Source organism: Loxodonta africana, chromosome 9, assembly GCF_030014295.1.
Source record: "Loxodonta africana isolate mLoxAfr1 chromosome 9, mLoxAfr1.hap2, whole genome shotgun sequence".
NCBI classification, from domain to species: Eukaryota; Metazoa; Chordata; class Mammalia; order Proboscidea; family Elephantidae; genus Loxodonta; species Loxodonta africana.
The window spans coordinates 52,788,748-52,794,217 of NC_087350.1; the positions used below are offsets into that span (position 1 = coordinate 52,788,748).

The 5,470-nt window shown below is 39.3% G+C and overlaps 1 pseudogene; it reads right to left on the minus strand.

Annotated features, from left to right (window-relative positions):
- Positions 1-3,919: 3,919 nt before the first annotated feature.
- Positions 3,920-5,229, minus strand: LOC100662371 (olfactory receptor 1L4-like; annotated as a pseudogene).
- Positions 5,230-5,470: the final 241 nt, after the last annotated feature.

The window sequence follows — 5,470 nt, forward strand, 5'->3', positions numbered from 1 at the left end:
TGGCCTGGTTTTGGTATCAGGAATATGTTGGCTTCATAGAATGAGTTTGGGAGTGTTCTGTACTTTTCTATGCTCTGAAATACCTTTAGTAGTAGTGGTGTTAACTCTTCTCTGAAAGTTTGGTAGAATTCTGGAGTGAAGCCATCCAAGCCAGGGCTTTTTTTTTTTGTTGGGAGTTTTTTGATTACCTTTTTAGTCTCTTGTTATGGGTTTATTTAGTTGTTCTACCTCTTTTTGTTTCAGTTTAGGTAGGTAGTGTGTTTCTAGAAATTCATCCATTTCTTCTAGGTTTTCAAATTTGTTAGAGTACAATTTTTCATAGTAATCTCATTTGATTCTTTTAATTTCAGTTGGGTCTGTTGTAATATCGCCCATCTCATTCCTTATTTGGGTTATTTGCTCCCTCTCCTGTTTTTGTTTTGTCAGTTTGGCTAATGGTTTATCAATTTTGTTATTTTTTTTCAAAGAACCAGCTTTTGGTCTTGTTAACTCTTTCAATTGTTTTTCTGTTTTCTATTTCATTTAATTCTGCCCTAATTTTTATTGTTTGCTTTCTTCTGGTGCCTGAGGGTTTCTTTCATTGCTCTCTTTCTATTTGTTCAAGTTATAGGGATAATTCTTTGATTATGGCCCTTTTTTCTTTTTGTGTGTGTGAATTTATGGATATCAATGGACTGCTGAGCACTGCTTTTGCTGTATCCCTAAGGTTCTGATTCTATAAATTCTACAAATTTCTTTATTCCATCCTTAATGTCTTCTATAGCCCAGTCTTTTTTGAGCAGGGTGTTGTTCAGTTTCCAAGTGTTTGATTTCTTTTCCCTGCTTTTTCTGTTATTGATTTCTACTTTTACAGCCTTATGGTCAAAGAAGGTGCTTTGTAATTTTTCAATGTTTTGGATTCTGCTAAGACTTGCTTTATGACCTAATATGTGGTCTATTCTAGAGAATGTTCCATGTGCACTAGAAAAGAAAGTATACTTGACTGCTGTTGGTTGGAGTGTTCTGTATATGTCTATAAGGTCAAGTTCGTTGATTGTGGCATTTAAATCTTCCATGTTTTTCTTGAGCTTCTTTCTGGATGTCCTGTCCTTCACCAAAAGTGGTGTGTTGAAGTCTCCTACTATAATTGTGGAGCTATCTCACTTTTCAATGCTGATAGAGTTTATCTATCTTGCAGCCCTTTCATTGGGTGTATAAATATTTAATATGGTTATATCCTCCTGATATATTGCCCCTTTAATCATTATGTAGTGTCCTTCCTTATCTGTTGTGGTTCATTTAACCTTAAAGTCTATTTTGTCAGAAATTAATATTGGCACTCCTGCTCTTTTTTGATTGTTGTTTGCTTGATACATTTTTTTCCATCCTTTAAGTTTTAGTTTGTTTGTGTCTCTAAGTCTAAGGTGTGTCTCTTGTAGGCAGCATATAGACGGATCTTGTTTTTTAATCCATTCTGCCACTCTCTGTCTCTTTATTGGTGCTTTTAGTCCATTTACATTCAGGGTAATTATGGATAGGTATGAATTTAGTGCTCTCATTTTGATGACTTTTTTTGTGTGTTGTTGACAGCTTCTTTTTCCCACTTAATATTTTCTGCTAAGTAGCTTATCTTCATATATTGTCTTTTCTTCTTATTTGTTGTAATTGATTTGGTTTCTCCTGAGTCTCTATTTTTTCCTTGTGTTTTATTTTGATGAGTAGGATTGTTAAGCTCCTTTGTGGTTTCCTTAATATTTACCCCTATTTTTCTAAGTTGAAACCAAACTTTCATTTATATCACCTTGTCTTCCTCTCCATATGATAGATCTATGACTACATTTCTTAGTCCCTCTTTATTGTTTTACTGTTGTTCTTTTACATAATAACATCTGTGTTTCCCTGTTTTGAGTGTTTTTTATCTTGATTTATTTTTGTGATTTCCCTATCTGGGTTGACATCTGATTGCTGTGCCCAGTGTTCTAGTCTTGGGTTGATACTTGATATTATTGATTTTCTAACCAAAGAACTCCCTTTAGTATTTCTTGTAGTTTTGGTTTGGTTTTTACAAATTTTCTAAACTTCTGTTTATCTGGAAATGTCATCATTTCACCTTTATATTTGAGAGACAGTTTTGCTAGATATATGGTTCATGGTTGGCAATTTTTTTCCTTCAATTTTTTGTATAAGTCGTCCCATTGCCTTCTTGCCTGCATGGTTTCTGTCGAGTAGTCCGAGCTTATTCTTATTGACTCTCTTTTGTATTTTTTTTAGCTCTTAAAATTCTCTGTCTTTGGTTTTGGCAAGTTTGATTATAATGTGTCTTGGTAACTTTCTTTTAAAGTCTGTTTTATGTGGAATTCGATGAGTGTCTTCGATGGATAGCTCCTCATCTTTCATGATATCAGGAAAGTTTTCTGACAACAAATCTTCAACAATTTTATCTGTATTTTCTGTTATCCCTTCCTGTTCTGGTACTTAATTCACTCATAGGTTATTTCTCTTGATAGAGTCCCATATGATTCTTAAGGTTTCTTTATTTTAAAAAATTCTTTTATCTGATTTTTCTTCAAATATATTGGTGCCAAGTATTTTATCTACAAGTTCACAAATTCTGCCTTCCACTTGCTCAGTTTTGGTCCTCCGACTTTCTATTGAGTTGTCTAATTCTGTAATTTTATTGTTTATCTTCTGTATTGATTCACCCAGCTTATTAAATTTTTCATTATGTTCCTGAATAACCTTCTTAATTTCTCCAACTGCTTTATCTGTTTGGTCCTTGGCTTGTTCTGCATATTGCCTGATTTCCTTCCTGATGCCTTGAAGGGTTCTGTATATTAATGTTTTGTGTACTACATCTGGTAATTCTAGGACTGCACTTTCATCTAGAAGATCCCTTGATTATTTGTTTTGAGAGCTTGTTGAAGCAATTATGGTTCTTTTGGCTGGTCTTTATGTTATTTGATATTGACTGTTGTCTCCATGCCATCTATAGGTTATTATATTAGTTTATTTTATCTTTGCTTACTGCATCTTAGCTTCTTGCTTTGTTTTGTTTTGATATGCCCAAATGGGTTGCTTGAGTGAGCTAACTTGCTTACTTTCACCTTTGAAGCTCTGATGTCCTTTCACCAGATGGCTAGAGTTGTTACCAAGTGTATCAGTCTAGGAGTCCATTCATTTTTCTTCTATGGATTCAGCTCAGGTGTCCATGTAGTTGGTCATCAAGTGTGTGGTACAGGCTCTGTCCTACAGTCTTAGAGGAGCAAGGGTGGTTGTACAGGTACCGGTACCTGGTTGCAGCAGGTGGTTATGCTCTGAACAAGGCAGGGGCTGAGAATCATCCTCTAAGTGTTTCTGAGGAAAGCACGTCCATCTTCCCTAGAGCAACAGTGCAAGTGGGTGTGTTCTGAACAGGGGCCATGGGCACCCAATGTTTTTGGTTGTAACAAATGGGAGGTACCAGTTATCCTTGGGCCACTGTCATGAGTGGCTGGGTGACTTAAGTGGAGCCACCGTTCCTTAGGCCCCTGAAGTGGGTAGGTAAGGACCCTGTTTAATAGGCAATGCAGTGTCAAACATCAAACATGCATCTGTCCATCGCACAGCTGAAACAGTTGTAGTCTGCCAACAAGGGCCTATTCTCCTGAAATAGGCCCACACAGGTCCATGCAGGGGGGAAAGGCACTCAAAGTCCATGGACCATTTATGCATGGACAAGAGCTGCTTCTGTCCTGACCTCCACAGTTTAGTGGAGCTTGCAAATTATCTTTTCCCCCAGTTGTGAATTTATTCCTCCTCCAAGGCAGAGAGGATGGCTCTAGGTGCTCAGCAGGGCCTATCTGAGACCCAGGGAAATCAATAACCACTGAAGCTGGCTTGGGGACTCAGGGCGAGGTAAAATATACACAAGTACTTAGTTTTTGCCTAGAGTGCTGTTCTTCTCTGTTTCTGGAGGTGTGAGTAGGCTGTGGGGCTGGTTGCTTCTCCCTGAGGAAACTGCAGCCAAATGCTAGTATCAGCCTGCTGCAGCTGCTCCTGGGAATGGTGCCTAAGGGTTCCCGGAGTCAGGTCCGATAATTCCTCTCTGCTTCTGAACTGCCTCTTACTTCCCCTGTCACTCGGTCCATTTTCTAACTTTGTGTTTGATGTTCAGGACTCCTAGCTTGTCATAAATGTAATCACTTCACTTGTTTTTTCGAGGCTTTGTTGTAAGAGGGTTCGCAGGAAGCGTCTGTGTATTCCGTCATCTTGGTCCCACCTCCTCATCTCCCAATTTTGACATTCCATCATTTTGTTCTTCTATAAGTGAATTCTCTCCCTTAACTTCCTCAGACCCCGCTTCATATCCTTGTTTCTCAGACTGTAGATGAAAGGGTTCAACATGGGTGTCACCACAGTGTACATAACTGTGGCTACTCGGTCCTTCACTACTGAGTACATGGACAGAGGCCTAAAATAAACATAGATGACACTCCCATAGAACAGAGCTACTACAGTGAGGTGGGAGCCACAGGTAGAGAAGGCCTTCCACTTTCTGGCTGTGGAGGGAATTCTGAGCACAGCGGTGATAATCCATGTGTAGGAGAAAAGGATGCACAAGAAAGGTGTCACAATGACAGCTAGGGTCTCGGTCATGACCACAATCTGGCTAGAGAAGGTGTCAGAGCAGGACAGCTTTAGCACAGGTTGGGTGTCACAAAAAAAGTGCTTAATGACATGGGAGGTACAGAAAGACAGACGAGACATGAGCAGCGCCCAGAGCAAGGAGTACAGATGAGATATGGTGCAAGAACCCAGTAACATGAGAAGACAACGCTGTGGGTTCATGACCACATCATAATGGAAGGGGTTGCAGATGGCCACCAGTCGGTCTATGGCCATGGATGCCAGCAGGTAGCTGTCAGTATTCCCAAAGGCCATTAAAAATTATATCTGGACCAGGCAGCCCACGTAGGAGATAGTCTTTGTCTGTGATAGTAAGTTCACCAGCATCTTGGGCACAATGACCGTTGTGAAGCAGATATCCATGAAGGACAAATTTCTGAGGAAAACGTACATTGGGTTATGGAGCCTGGAGTCAGAATGTATGGCTAGGATGATGAACACATTCCCCACCATGGTGACCAGGTACATGATGAGGAAGATGGCAAAGAGAGGCTTCTGCAGCTGAGGGTTGGAGGAGAGGCCCAGAAGGATGAAGCCTGAAGTGCTGCTGCTGTAGTTCTTTATCTCCATGTCTCTGGACTTCCAGGATGGTGTTTAGAGGAGCAATGGGAGGGATGAAAGTGATAATTTGATCAATATAACTTCTTTCCTATCTTCCAACCTATAAAAAAGCCTACTTCTATTTGTTAAAATTTTTAAGAATACTAACTTCAATTAACTACAGAGAATCAAATAGGGAATCCAATTCAATAAATGGAGAGTTAGAAAAAAATTGTAAACTACTTCCTAAATTGGAAACTAATTTGTCTTAGTTCTTCTCGATTCT